This window comes from Carlito syrichta, unplaced genomic scaffold, assembly GCF_000164805.1.
Source record: "Carlito syrichta isolate Samal-C Ts95f unplaced genomic scaffold, Tarsius_syrichta-2.0.1 Scaffold302715, whole genome shotgun sequence".
Classification (NCBI taxonomy): Eukaryota; Metazoa; Chordata; class Mammalia; order Primates; family Tarsiidae; genus Carlito; species Carlito syrichta.
The window spans coordinates 351627-365317 of NW_007246811.1; positions in this window are offsets into that span (position 1 = coordinate 351627).

A 13691-nucleotide genomic window follows, 5' to 3' on the forward strand; every position below is an offset into this window, starting at 1 on the left:
GGAACCCAGGCCTACAAACGAGGAGGTGGAACAGGGAAGCTAAATGACATTGACATAATATCTTAGGAGCAAAGTGTAGCTGGGATGTTGTAGGGGCCACATTGGACACACTTGAGGAAACAGAGAGGCAAACACATTCAGTATAACTCACTTTTCTGGTAAGTTACAACAATGAAGAAGCAGAAGGGAATTAGAGTGTGATGCAAATACTTTTGTATGGGCAACTGGGACAATTAGAAATTAGAAGCAAATAATGATTGCTATTATGGTGAGCTGATCTAAGGAAGTAATTCATTATGACGGGGTATGCTTAAATCCTTGTCAACAAAACTTAGTGTTTACAACTACGGCCGTTGCTCTTATAAGTGGGAGAAGGTAGCACTTTTTTTTCAGACCATATCACCCACCCTGATGGTTCCCAGGCTAACCCTTCCACAGAGGGCTGCAGGGGCTGCTCCTAGTACAAGATCCATGTTAACAGTCATGGAATGCCTCCTTGAATGACCTCTTTTTTATTTCTGGAATATCTAGGCATAAGCAAGGAAAGCTGTGTGTACTAAGATACTGACATCCAACGTCCTCACTTACACCAACAATACGCCTGCTCACCTCTACCTGTAGGCTTGGACTCAACCTTGACAAATCATGGGCCTAAGCAGCATAACCCTGAATGGTCCTTCAGTAAAACATTTATTAGTTCTACAAGGGACACACTGCAAAGGGTATATCAGGCAATTTATCTCTCCCTATTCTTAATTTGAAAGAGGCCGGTAGGCTTATATGTCTTTGCTCCTTGAGTCCTACCCATGTTCCATTCTCACTGAAAAGTATTATATACAAGGGGGGACCCCAAAAAAAGCCACCCAGAATTTATTTATAAAACTTTGTGTCTATTCTTACATGTTTAAACTTTAGTCACTTGCAATGTACTCTCCATTTGATGCAATAAGCCTATCGAGATGCTTTATTCACTGCTCAAGACAGTTTTTGAAATTGTCAGTTTTGATGCCTTTTAGTACTTTACCTCTTCCCCATCAACAAAATGTTTCCCTTTGAGGACTTTTTCATCAGGGAAACAAAAAAAAAAGGTAGGGGGGAGCTCAGAATGAGATCGGGTGAATAGGGAGGGTGGGGCATGGGGGTTATGTTGTTTTTGGTCAAAAACTGGTGAAAACTCAGAACTGGTGTGGGCCAGAGCACTTGTAAATTGCCCATCCTGAAATGGGCAAACATGTTGAAAAAAATCTCCAAAAAAAAATTCACTGAAGCTGAATGCTGACTCTCACAACAACACTAGCTGGTACACTAATGTCAATGGGTTCCTAGAACACTTACCTATGGGGGAAGCCTGTACTACAAGGGGCCCATCCTCCAAAATATAATTCGTTTTTTTGGAGGCTTTCCCCCTCATAGGTTTCTTCTTCTAACAAGTTCACCTGCCCATATGGCCGTCTCTTCAAACTCATTAAAACTGGAAAGAACTCTCTGTGGGAAGAGAGCCCTACAACTTACCAGTTTTATGATTTGGGCGAATCCTTTAACTTCTCTGGATCTCAGCCGGCACTTCCATCTGTAAAGCACACAATGGTTTGACGAGGTCAACATTTCCTGATGGTGATTCAGGAACCCCTAGCTATTCAAAACTCCATGCCAGGTTCATAAACGTTGTAATATTGGCTTCCACTTATTTAAGTAAGAAATAAACATTATTTTAAATTTACCATGAATACGAAAATACTTGAGAGGCTCCACCTGCCCAGCACATTCTGTAGTTAGTGGAGGTCAAATTAAATACAGTAGAGCACTTCGTTTGTTTGTTTGTTTGTTTGTTTGTTTGAGTTGGGGTCTCACTCTGTGGTCTAGGCTGAAGTGAGTGGCACGACTACAGCCTCAACCTCCTAGGCTCAGGCGGTCCTTCCATCTCAGCCTCTCGAGTAGCTTGGAGAACAGGCGCGCACCATCATACACAGCTAATTTTTAGCTTTTCTTTGTAGAGACAAGGTCTCACTGTGTTGCCCAGGATGGTCTCGAACCCCTGGGCTAAAGCAGTCCTCTCACCTTGGCCTCCCCAAGTGCTGGGATTACAGGTGTGAGCCACCGCACTCGGCTAAAGTGATTGCATTTTATCAAACCTGCACATGGACAGCCTCAGCAGTTTTGGCTGCTGTTCAGTATTAAGTTGTTTTTAATTTGGGTCTCCCTGTGTTTTTTAATTGCATCAAATTATTAAGACAAGTATAAGGAGCACTGATGTCAATCTATGAGTTAAGAACAATACAAATATGCAAATTATGTACAAATTACTTCAAAACATTTGGAGTTTCACTTCATTAATCACCCATAGAAAACAACTAAAAATATCACAGCAATATGTCACTGGGATATCAAAAAAGTTGTAGACAAAATGATTTTAAGTCCAATTTGTCTTTTTATTTATAAGGAATAAAATACTCAAGCCAAAATGTGAGTTCAGCTCCCCAAAAGTGAACTACTATGTAAAAATACATATATATAAACAATGAAAGCCCTTGCCAAATTGCTTTTCAAAGTATTGGTACTAATTTACAGCAAAACCAGCAATGGACAGGACAAGTTGTTTCACCAAGCTCTCACAAGCAATTTTTAAAAAAAATTTTTTAAATGTTTAAAAAGAAAAGTGTAAAGTGGATGATATGGTCCCATTTGTCTATTTTTGCTTTTGTTGCCTGTGCTTTCTGTGTCATATCCAATAAGCCATTGCCAAGGCCAACATCAAGAAGGTTTTCCTGGGCAGGTGTGGTGGCTCCCACCTATAATCCCAGCACTTCAGGAAGCTGAGGAGGCAGGATCGCTTGAACCCAGGAGTTCAAGTCCAGCGTAGGCAACATAGTGAGACCTTATCTCTGCAAAAGATCAAAAAAGTAGCCAGACAAGGTGGCATGCGCCTATAGTCCCAGCTACTTGGAAGGCTGAGGTGGGAGAATTGTGTAAGCCCAGGAATTAGAGGCTTGAGCCATGATTGTGCCATGTACTCTAGCAATAGAATGAGACCGTCTCCAAAAAAAAAAAAGAGAGACGCTTATATTTTCTAATAATAGGTTTACAGTTGCAGGTTTTATGTTTAAGTCTTTAATCCATTATGAGTTGATTTCTGTGTATTAATAAAAGCCTAATTTTTTTCTTTTGTATGTGAATGTTGTTTTCCCAATATCATTTATTGAAGAGACTGTCCTCTCCCCCTTGGGTTCTTGGTTCCCTTCTCAAAAATCAGTTGGCTGCATTTATGTGGGTTTATTTCTGGGCCTCTATTCTGTTCCATTGGTCTATGCATCAGTTTTTAGGCCAGTACCATACTGTTTTACTTCTGCAGTTTTGTGATATATTTTGAAATCAGAAAGTGTGATGCTTCTAACCTTATTCTTTCCCAAGAGTGCTTTGCTCATTTGGGATCTTTTGTGATTCCATGAGTCTTAGGATCCAGCAATTTCACTTCTGGGTGTATAGCCAAAATAATTTAAATCAGGATCTTGAAGTGGTATCTGTACTCATTACTTTCTTTCTTTCTTTTTTTTTTTTTTGAGTTGGAGTCTCACTCTATCGCCCAGACTGGAACGCAGTGGCAGTTCTCGGTCACTGCAGCCTCGACCCACTGGGCTCCAGTCATCCTTCCGCCTCAGCCTTCCAAGTAGCCGGAATTACAGGCACGTGCTACCATGCCCAGCTGATTTTTTGATTTATTGTAGAGATGAGGTCTCGCCAAGTTGCCCAGGCAGGTCTCAAACCCGCGGGCTCAAGCAATCCACTCACCTCAGCCTCCCAAAGCGTGGGATTACAGGCTGACCCACCGAGCATTACTTTGAACAGCCAAGATATGAAAACAACCTAAGTCTTCATCAGTGGATGAATGAATAAAGAAAATGTGGTATATACATATGAGGGACTATTATTCACCCAGGCTGGAGTGCAGTTGCTCATGGCAGCTTCAACCCCCTGGGCTCAGGCGATCCTTCCACCTCAGCATCCTGAGTAACTGGGAGTACAGGTGCGCACCACCACACGTGGCTAAATTTTTTAAATTTTTTTTAGAGAGATGAGATTTTACTATATTGCCCAAGTTGGTCTTGAATTCCTAGGCTCAAGCAATTCACCCAACCCAGTCTCCCAAAATGCTTGGATTACAGGCATGAGCCACCACACCCAACTTTCTGTAATGTATTATTTTAAACGTCTACATCAAGTAGCATATAACTATATTCAATATATTTGTTACATTTATTATAATTACTGAGGTACTTATATTTCCCATCTTATGTTTTCATTTATTATGCTTTTTGCTTTCTGTCCCTGCATTTTGTGCTATTTAGTTGATTGATAACACTGTTTTGTCTTTTTTTGTCCTTGCTGATTTGAAACTATTTAGTTTTTATTTTTTTAAGTGGTGAACTTCAAATTTCAACAAACATTTTAACTACATGTTTTTAACACATCTAAATTTTATCAGTGAAGTTTTAGCCTCTTATTGAAAAAAATGTAAGGATTCAGCATGCTCTACGGACCCCCTGAAATCACCCTCTCCATGTTCCCTTCAATTATCTACAATTGTAATTCCATCATTTTTATATGAAAGTAGGGATTTGCTCCCATAGGAAAGAGTTAGTTAGTTTCATTTTCTAATATAGTTTACTTAATTCATCATTAAGTTTTTTGTTTGTTTTTGAGTCAGTGTCTCACTCTGTCGCCTAGGCTGGAGTGCAGTGTCACGCTCATGGCCACCACAGTCTTGACCCACTGGGCTCAGGCAATCCTTCTACCTCAGCCTTCCAAGTACCACACCCAGCTAATTTTTGGTTTATTGTAGAAACACGGTCTCACCAAGTTGCCCAGGCTGGTCTTGAACCCCTTGACTCAGACACTCCTCTCACCTCTGCCTCCCAAAGTGCTGAGATTACAGGCTTGAGCCACTGCACCTGGCCACTTTTTTGTTTTAACCGCTCCTATTCCTCTGGATTTGACTTTTCTTTGTCATCTTATTGTTTGAAATTTTAATTTGAAAGTTCATCTTAAGTGAAATATCTCTCTCTGTGTCTCTGTGTCTCTGTGTCTCTCTCTCTCTCTCTCTCTCTCTCTCTCTCTCTCTCTCTCTCCCCCCTCCCCCTCTTCCCTCAACAAGTGCTTCTCTTCTTGGAGCTTTGCCTAGAGTTCCCTGTCTAACACTACATCTTATTTTTTGTCCTAGGGCCTCAGCAGCTATCACAGTTCTAGTCCTCAAGCAAAGGGGCAGCTGGGCCCATGTCTTGGCCTGTGGGAGCTCTCTCTGATTCTCTTCTCCACAGCGTCCCTTCCCCTGTCATCCCAGACACTCAGATTTAGAAGAGCTATGGCCCTAGCAATCGTCATAGTTTTTCTTAGCCTTCTTTCTTGGGCAGGGAGTCTGGCCCCAGCCTTGAATTTCATGTGGTAAGCCTGGCTTCTATATCCTTTCACAAGTAATGTATTTTTGGTTTCCATGACCCAGTAAGTCTCAAATTCTAGACTAATTTAGATCTAAGTCTAAAGACCAATAGGTTTGTAGCTTTAGTCATCAACCAAATATATGCTTTGATTTTGTTTATGTTTTACAGAAATGTTTATATTATTTTTAGCATGATTGTGTCTTATTAATTAAAAAAGAAAAACTACCACTGTCTTGCATGGGTTAAAACAGGGAACAAAACTTGCAAATTTTACAATATTATTTTAACTGAAATTATTAAATCACTTTTATAAGTGTTGGTAGTATGACAGATGAAAAAATATACATTACTTATTGAATTTGCTGTTTTCATTTAAAGTGATACTAATTTATTTCCACATGATTGTTAACCAATTAAGTAGCCCCTCTTGGGCAATCTCTGTTCATATTCTTTGCCAGATGCCTATTGGAATTATTTTTAACATCTCTCCTCCTAGTTACCAGATTCCATCTTCCTTTTGATTTATTGTCTCAACATTTCTACCCTACTTCTATCTGGGTTCTCAACACTTCATGCCTGCACTAATGAAACAGTCTTCTAATCATCTGCTTAGCACAGGACAACCATTTTTTTTTTCTTTTCCTTTCTTTCTTGTTTTCTTTCTTTCTTTTTTTACTTTTTGCTTCTTTTTTGTTATTTTGTTTGCTTTTTACCTTTTTTCTCTCTTTTTTCTTCAGAACAACCTTTCGAAACTTTAGTGTGCATCAGAGTAATCTGAGGGCTTGTTAAAATACAGATTGCTGGATCCTAAGTAAAACCTGCCCAATCCTATCCCCAGGACCCCAGGTTCTGATTCAGTAAGTCTTGGGAGAGCCTGAATCTGAGTTTCTAACAAGTTTCTAGGTGATGATGATGGTGGTGGTCTGTGGGTCACACTTTAAGAACCACTGTCTAAAAACACTGCTGACATTCTAGCACTCCAGGACTCAGTACCCTCCAACAGTTTCCCGTCACCGGTAGCATCATGTCTACATGCCCGTGTGTGAGGAACCCCCAACACTCAACCTCATTCAGTCTACCAATTTCATTTCCTTCATCTCTTTAGTGGTTTTATAGCTAGTTTTTTAACCCACCGTACTTTGTTCAAAAAATCTTATATCCAGTAATATTTTTTTCTTGAAGAATGGATTCTTTTCTTGCCCAGTGAAGGGCAGTTCATACATGTTTAAGTAGTTCCAGTATTATTTTTTTCTCACAGTATTCTTTTTATTTTATTTTTTCCATTTCAGTCTTCAAGATTTTATTGGATTTACGTCACATTCTGTTAACTACCAGCTTCCTTGGGCTCTCTTTAAGACACATAAGAAAGAAAAATATGGAGAGGTAGGAATCCACAGTGAGTATCCTAATTAATCCTTTTCCCTAATAAATTAGACTTATTTGCATTTAATGTTATAACAGATATGTTTGCTCTTTTTTTGTATCTTTAAAAATATCTTTTCCTATGCAACCTGTTTTTATTTTTATGTAATTCTTCATATATTTAAGCGGGTTTGCATTTTTTAATTTAGTGGTTAACTGTATATGTGTAATAACACATAACTTCCTTGGTTTTCAGTTTTTTCTAGTAGGGTACTATCTAGATAGTACCCTACTAGAAAAAACTAATAAAACTATCGTGTTCCTTTTTCCTCCTCCCTTCACATCTCCTTTTTTATTAATTTTAGTAAAAAAATTACCTTTCTTAGTGTTTGCCTTCATGTGTTAAAAATGCTTATGTTATTTAGTACGTCAGGTTTCATGTGTCTCCTTTTACTCCCAGTTCCTACATATGAGGCATTCAATACAATATGCCATTTTTTTTCCTGTCCCAAACTTATGTTAGTTGTATCACTTCTACATTGTCAGGGCATATAGCATCAACACTCTGCTCAGTAACCCTAATCCCTATGTTTCTTTTAATATTAGTTCTGCAGTAAAATATTTTCAATGTTCTCTGCTAATTAACTTGTCATAGTTGCACCAGTCATTACTGTTTGGCTGTAATAATACATTAGTTTGTCACCTTTATCTTTGAAGGATAGTTTGGCTATATTTAAACTTATAAATATAATGTACATGTAAATAAATTTTTTTTCTTTTCTTGAGTATCTTGTAGGTGTTGCTTTGGAGAAATATTGTGTTAGATTGTTTTTTCCCCTTATAAATAATGTGATTTTTTTAAACCTAGCTGCACACAGTTTTCTTTTTATCTGATGTTAGTACATTATGTTTCAGTAGTAATTTTTCTGTTCACTTTTCCCTAGAACATACTGTGTGTCTTGTAAGTATTTAGGTTTAAATCATCTTTTATTTCAGAAAAATTTTTTCTTGATTTATGTCTTTCAGTTTTTGTTTGCTTTTATTTTTTTTAACTTCCTTCTTTAGGGTTCCTAACAATACATTTGTTATAGCTTACTTGATTGTTTTATTTGTAGATATAGATATAAATACAGAGATAGATAGGAATTTGCTTTACTATCCTTTTAAGGCTTTCTTTATTTCCATTTTATTTTACTTTACTTTCGAATGTTTATCTTATATGATCCTTGTTTACTAGCATTTCTTTTAAAGAAAGTACCAAGCATAATCCTTTTGCATAGAAATTACTTTTAAAATGTTGAATGAATACAAGGATAGATGAACAGTAAAATTAAATTCAAGTGATGAAAGTTATTCCTAACCCATACTGAAAGTTATTCTTAACCCATTTCTGTACTAACTACTCACAAACAACCTTCTTAATTTCTGTATCAGTTGAAAAAGAAATCATGGTAATATTTATTTATCTAAAGACTCCTGGTACTTCTTTCATTCTCTATGTTGCTCAAAAATTACCAGCAGCCACTGCACTCCAGCCTGGGTGACAGAATGAGACTCTGAGTCCAAATAAATAAGAATAAGTTAAAAATAAAAGAATGGGAAAATATACATTTAAAAAATTACCAGTAGTATTTCTATGATCAGAATTTCATGTTTTTTAGTAAACACGAAAAGGAGGTTCTCTATCTTGGCTTAGACACCTGTTGTTTTAATGCTTGCCATGTGCCTAATCTGTGAACAAACTTACCCTTTTTTTCCCCTTCTGCTTCATTTTCTGAACCTTTAAGAAGTTATCTTTATACTTTTAGTACTTGGTTATTTATTCATTCACTCATTCTATAGGCAAACTCAGTTAATTTAAGGTTTTAGTTTTCCTAATACGATTATCACCAGTCTTTATACTTAGCCTTATTATACAGACCTATGCCAACTTTTGTCTATCTTCTTTTAATGTTTGAGTTCATGAGAAATATTGCTGTTTACCATTGATTTCACTCAATGTCTTATTCTTTTCTTTCTCAATAAGACCTTGAGTGAAGAGTGTATCTTCCTCTTGTAGAGATTCAGGCTACTGAATTATTGCTATCTTTAAACTTTTTTTTAAACTTTAAAGTCAAGTTCTCACTCTGTCACCCAGGCAGGAGTGCAGTGGCACAATTATGCCTCAGCTCAGCCTTGACCTCCTGGGCTTAGGCAGTCCTTCCACCTCAGCCTGCCAAGTAGCTTGGACTGCAGGCATGCACCACCATACCTAGCTAATTTTGGTAGAGATGAAGTCTTTCTATATTACCTAGGCTGGTCTGAAACTCCTGGGCTCAAGCAATTCTCCCGCCTCAGCCTCCCAAAGTGCTGAGGTTATGGGCATGGGCCACTGTATTCAGCCTAAATAATTTTATAAAGTCTTATCTCTTCTATTTCATCAACTTGTTTGAAATATCTGGTTTTGTTTTTCTTTGTTAATATAAAACTATGACACAATTTCTGTGTAAGATATTTTATATGCAAAGATAAGAATCAAGTAACAGTACTAATATAAATGTTATTCAATATATTAAAATGTGGGTCATTTATTTCACAAATTATATTTGAATACATTGATTCCATATTAACAAAATTTTCCCTTGATAATTTCAAAGTTTAACTGGAAAAATCTTGCTAAAGGTATATTTTAAGTTTTGATTAAAAATAAGAATCTTACAGTTATAGATATTTTAAATGAATAACTTATTAAATTTTTATATTGCTATATACTCACTGTAAGGGTTATAATAGTTATATGTTTTTCTCCTAATTCTATTTTATTACCAATTAAACTCTCTATACATATACTCAGAAATACCCTGAATTATTTTTATATTTTTTTCCTTCTACTTAATCTCAGCCTGATGCTAGCCTGAGGGCTTAATAGATAATAGTAGTCAAAATGAAAGTTAAAAATTAACTTAGAACAAGTCTGCAACCTGCATGGTACCTTGGGATTGCAAATCTATAACTCCCTCAGCTCCTGGGAGCTGAGTTAATTATAGTGAATCACACTAATTGCATTACTCACTAGGTCTTTATTGAAAACAAATCTATGATGCTAAAGGATGCATTGTGGATTTGGTTTAAGACTCCCAGCTTGTCTTTCCCTGTATTATGAAATTTCCATTTAGACCTTTAGTTTACCTGGGAACATAAAGCATAACAAAGTCGTAGGTTTCTCTTGCTATGGCTCAGGTCCCCAGGCTTTCAAGTCAATTCCCATTTATTGAATGCCCACATTGTGCAAAGCCCAAGGGTTACACCTCTTGTCCTCAAAGAGGTTACAGTAAAGCCGGATATAGTCAGTGTATGTAGATCATTACTATACAAGGCAAGCTAAGTATGGTGGGGAAATAAAGGAGGAAAAGAAATCAGTTCTCTGACAAGATTAGAAAAAGTTCAAGGAGATGGAGAATAAAAAGTGAAGTTGGGTCTTAAAGCAGCAGAAGGACTTCACAGATGGATAAACGTGGGGGCGTGGCAAGAAAGGGCACTTGAAACAGGTGACAAGGTCAACAGAAACCTAGAGGGAAGAAAGGGAAGAATGCTTGCCTGTTCAGAGAGCAAACAGAAGTCAAGCTAAGATGGCAGGTGAAGTCTTGAACTGCATGGCAGGCCCAGGCTTTCCACTGCAGTGCTTGGTGGAGTTTTTAGTTTGGTTACTTGTTGAGTTGCTTGAGTCATTGAGAGAAACAGTCATCACAATCAAACTTGCTAGGCCCAGGAGCAGCTCTGAGCTTACAAAGGACCAGGACTGCATCATACAGCAGTTTAGTACAGTTTAGAAACTCTCGACCCTTTCTCCAGGTGGATACCACACTTCACCAGGACATTCATGTGGTTGAATGTAGATGAGGATAGATTTAAGTCTCCTTGCCCTTCAACCAAGCATCCTTGTGCAGGGCACAACCTGCACCACTGTACCCAGAAGTCCTGAGAAAAGGGCTTAGAGTAATCCTTGATCATTTAAAAAGTTCCATAAATATTAGCCTTCGTTATAATTTTAAACAGCAAATCACTCAAAAAAACAGTGTTGATTTTCAGTCAGAGTTTGTTACAGAAGGAGACCAATATTCACAATGCACACCTAAGTCCCAGAAAATAGTTCAAAATAGAGAATCGGAAAGCAAACCAACAGGCAGCCCTCCCCGCGACACACACACTAGATAGAGCTGGCTTTCATGTGTGCACAACTTCAGCTAGTTGCAGTGAAACTGACTTCTGTTTAGAAATGGCCGCTTTTCACCAATAACTCAATAACCATGAGGGAACCATCTCCCACGGGATTCCTTCAGCTCTTTGCAGGGGAAGAAGTGCCACTTCTATCTCAGAGCATGAATCATGCACGGTATACTTATACAGCTCAGAGGAGGTGATTCTTACTAGATTGTAGAAGGCCATAGGAGGTCTGTGAGCCACTGTGGAGAAACTCCATTAACTTGCCTACAGTTTGAATTGTCAGACTATCATCAAGCATTAATTTACCAACTAACAGCACCACTTTGCTATCTGACTTTCTTGGGCATCGTTAGAGTGTAGGAGTGAAGGCAGCATATAGTAATTCAACTGTGGTGGTTATACAAATAAAATCATTCTTCAGATACCACATCTCCAGGCCAGAGGAAAGGAATCCCGCTCAACCTATTTTCTAAGGCTATTTTTTTGTTATTTCTACCTTCTCTTTCTTGATGTGTCAGATTCTAAAGAATTTATGAACATTGCTACATAATAGGTTTCTGAAAAGTCTTTTGATTAGACTTGTAAAAATTCAATTATAAGGAAAATTTACTGTGAAAGATATGTTTAATGAATTATTTTGTAAAACTGAGAATTTTCTTTTACTGTTGTTCAAGTCCAGTTGTGAATATATCACATATGTTTGCACATTTCTTCCTTTTTTGTCACTCCCAAGTCTGACAAGCTTTGAGGAGAAAACATGAGACCTCGGTGGTACTTTTTAAAAGATTTCTGCAAACCATTTATGTATTTATTTTATTTTAGTCTATTTTTGAGACAGAGTTTCACTCTGTCGCCCAAACTGGAATGCAGTGGTGCAATTCCTGGCTCACCACAGCCTTGGTCTCCTGGGTTCAAACAATTTTGCCTCTGCCTCCCACTGGGACTAAAAGCATGGGCCACCTTTCCTGGTTATTTAATTTAATTAATTTATTTATTTTTGTATAGACGACATCTCACTATGTTACTCAGGCTGGTCTCAGACTCCTGGGCTTAAGTGATTCTCCCACCTTGGCCTCCCAAGGTGCTGGGATTACAGGCATGAGCCACCATGTTCCGTCCTGCAAACCACTGAAACCATACAAATGAACTTTTTAGATAAAGCACAACATGAATTAATTAGCCATCTGTAAAGAGCTTTTTTGCCTGCTCCAGCCACATATTCTGCAGCAGAAATTGTGTTTTGTTGTTCCAAGTCCACTGGTGAACAGAGAGCACCCCTTATTCACTTGGAATAAAATCTCTATCTAAATTTTAATGGTAAACCATCTGCAAAATTATAGGAGGGAGGAGAAATTATTGAATCTGATCACGATGTTTTCCTGCCGAAAATGTGCCTGTGGGCCGGGTTCGGTGGCTCAGCCTGTAATCCCAGCACTTTGGGAGGCCGAGGTGAGTGGATTGCCTGAGCCTGCGGGTTCAAGACCCACCTGGGCAGCTTGGCGAGACCTCATCTTACAATAAATCAAAAATTAGCCGGGCATGATAGCGCGCACCTGTAGTTCCATCTACTTGAAAGGCTGAGGCGGAAGGATTGCCGGAGCCCAGCGGGTCAAGATTGCAGTGGCCGGGAGCGGCCACTGCACTCCAGTCTGGGTGACTCAGTGAGACTCCAACTCAACAAAAAAAGTAAGAAAGAAAATGTGCCTGTGGCTTCTTTCCTCCTGCAGTGATTCCCAGAACACTGAGGGACCAGCGAATTCCAGTGTGTGACAGTAACGTTTCCATGGAAGGAAGGATGTGTGGAAATAGAAGTAGGTGTTATGCTAGAATATCCAAAGGGACTGAGTGTTTCAAAATGTTCAAACTATACACACGGCCTTTAGAGAGTCTGATTGATAATACCACTCACCCTGAATCACCCCAATGGGAAAGCCTATTCTCATCGCCACTGTCCTGGAGGAAGAAATAAATCCCTGAATTCTTCAGTTCCATACATAATATGCTGCATATTCTAACTCCTACCTGAATCTCCTGCTCATTTTCTGCAGGCTCTTCAATGCATTCTGTGACCAGCTATAGTTAAGTGTTCATAATTTCCCCCAGATATGCCATTTTCCCTCAAACCTATGCACATTGTCTCTGCCTGGAATTTCTGTTCCTTTTTAAATTATCCCCCAAGGAGTCCTTTTTATACTTCAAGTCTCAACTGAAGCCCTTATATTTTCTGTGACATACTCTCTGTCCCCACCCCAAGCACCTTCTTCTGTCACCTATTCATCTCCTCTGCTGATAGCTAGTAAGAATTGCTTTGTTTAATATTATCATTGTCTCTCACACATAGTAGCTAATAAAGACATGCTTAGTGAATAAATGAATGCAGTATTATTTAAAGGGGAATATTCCTCATTCAGGTTGCTCAGAAATGATAACTTAGGACCATGAAAAACACCAGTGCAAATCTTGTCTGAGACATTAATTCATATAGAAGGCAAAGAGAATAAGCATCACAAACATAAATATTTTAGTAAAATCTGAAATTTTAAATGTAAGTCATACTCAGACTATAGAACATAAAATGAGAGCATTGTAGAGCTGGGCACAGGCTCACACCTGTAATCCTATAATTCCAGCTACTTGAGAAGCTGAGGCAGGAGAATCCCTTGAGACTAGGAGTTCAAGACCAACCTGGTCAAC